The sequence below is a fragment of the Lactuca virosa genome, chromosome 5 (genome assembly GCF_052849685.1).
Source record: "Lactuca virosa cultivar CGN04683 chromosome 5, Lactuca_virosa_CGN04683_v6, whole genome shotgun sequence".
In the NCBI taxonomy this organism is placed as follows: domain Eukaryota; kingdom Viridiplantae; phylum Streptophyta; class Magnoliopsida; order Asterales; family Asteraceae; genus Lactuca; species Lactuca virosa.
The window spans coordinates 131,409,574-131,412,038 of NC_136430.1; positions in this window are offsets into that span (position 1 = coordinate 131,409,574).

Here is a 2,465-nt window from a genome sequence, read left to right on the forward strand (position 1 = left end):
TCCAAATTAATTCTTGATAAATAATAATTAAAAAATATGATTTCATATTAATATATTAGAACTTATAGTATATTAACAAATCATAAATATCCTTTTCTCAAAAAAGTCTATCCAAATTGTTCCGATGCCATGCAACCCATATGGAACATGCCAAATCGGGTCAAGTACATGCCAATTATAGTTATGGACTTAGACACTAATCCAACAGTCTCCCACTTGGATAAGTCTAAAACTATTATTACGTATGACTTCAAAACCCGACTAACAATCCTAGCTCTTAAAAGCTGATGTCGAACTCTGAACAAATCAATGACGCGTCCATTAGATAATGGATCATATATTCCGCCATTCTAGATATTATATGGACTGAGACATGGATTATAATCATTCTCTCTGTCCATTTGTTGTTTCCCGATTTCCGATTTATGATGACTGACTAATTGAAAAAATCACATCATTACAGGCTTGGCCAAGCACTTCGGGGTGTCATCACTAAATCATCGAGGGGCCCACAAATATCGCTTTTATCCCTTTAAGGGTAAAAGGAATGGATAAACTTCGACTCATATGCTTGTTCTACTACTTGTCGAATCATAAACAAAGGCACATTTTATAACATCGAGTTACCAATGCGTTTTCGTACAATCAATGTATAAGCAACTCATAGGCAACAAATCATATCTCTAGCTTTGAAGAATATAAGATATTATCGTCTCATGATTACTCGTGATAAAATCCATGAAGTGAGTCAAATGAGCATGGGTTTAATCCAATAGTCAGAACTTATGAGCACTCATGAATGTTGTAGCAACTCTTGCTATGTCCACTAACTTGGACATCTACAAACCAGCTTCATGACAGTCTTGCCCTAATACCTACTTCCAACGTATTATCGACTGTGGATGGTTTGAATAACTTAGTCATTCAGGAAGAACGACCTAGTTATTCTGGAAGTCAAAACATGCAAAGTGAAACCCAAGAATAATTGAATCCAATATGGTCTCAGAACTTATGAATATAAATAGAACACCTTTTATTGATCACCATATTGATTACATTGCATACTGTTTCAAATTATCAACTTTATACTTGAATCAAAACAATAGTCATGCCATGCTCCAAGCATGCACACTATGTTTATCCAAACAACAGTCATGCCATACACCAAATATGCACATTATGTTTGTCCAAACATTATTTATGCCATACACCAAGTATGTACACTAAGTTTGTCTATGATCTTTTACTTTCTGAAATACATCGATTGAACATAATTCCAATGATTCTCATTTCATAATCCCAAATCCTTATCGTAAATGCAAGAATTCCAAATTCCTGCCATTTACCGAAATCTTGTTAGATTTTCAAACTTATATGAACTGATCCTCTTGTAAGGATTATGCACAAAGTCACAAAGACTTGTCAACAATCATTAAAGAGTATTCAAATGGAGATCATTCCATGGAAACGAAGTCTCAAATTCAAAGTACATTGCTTTGAACATCCTTCTTGCATTAAGTTTACTAATCTTACACAGATCTAATGAAAAACTTCCACCTATGGGAATATTTCCATATTTTCATTTTGACTATCACTTCTGAACAAGAGTTGCCTCTTTTCAGAATATGTAAATATGGTCCTCTCCAAAGATTTATACCATACTTCCAACTGTCCCTGAGCAACCAATATTTGGTAAACCTTAGATTGTCCTCGACAATTGCTTAATCAAATTAGTTATATCTAGTTCTAGTAGTTTTTCCCTCTTAATGCTCTAGGCATTTCGAAAAATTTAGAACAGATGAATATTATAGCACATGCAATCGACCCTATATCCGAAGCATATGGGACACGATTCATGATGTCTGACATAAAGCCATGATACTAGACGAGTCTTTTGCTATAATATTTCCATTTCTATTTGCCATGTTCTCATAATTTAGATTATGAAAAGGGATGCCGTAATCATAATCGAATTTTAGAACGCAAATAATGTTCGCATATACAGAATTTCCTTATGTTGAATTAATTCCAACATAACATTCAAATATATATATATATATATATATATATATATATATATATATATATATATACTTGACTAAATTTGATTAAAATCTCACGATCTAAGCTTTTAGAATTGAAATGAAGTATAATTTCCTCTCCATTAATTATAGCAAAACAACTTTTTCCCAATTGAAACTTTTTTTTATAATTAACATTGCCAACTTGCAACACTTATTATAATTATCATACTCCCACTTGCACGATGATTATTAGCATAACACTTATGCTCCCACTAGCTTTGACATGTACTCATAAATCAGCTGCACTTCTAGAGATCAATACTTTATTGACTTTTCTTTCCAAAGTTCAGATTTCTGATACGATATGCTTTGATAAAACTTTATAAAAATCATACACCTTTCCTTATATAGCTCATATGTGTGTCTAAAAAATTTTGGAAC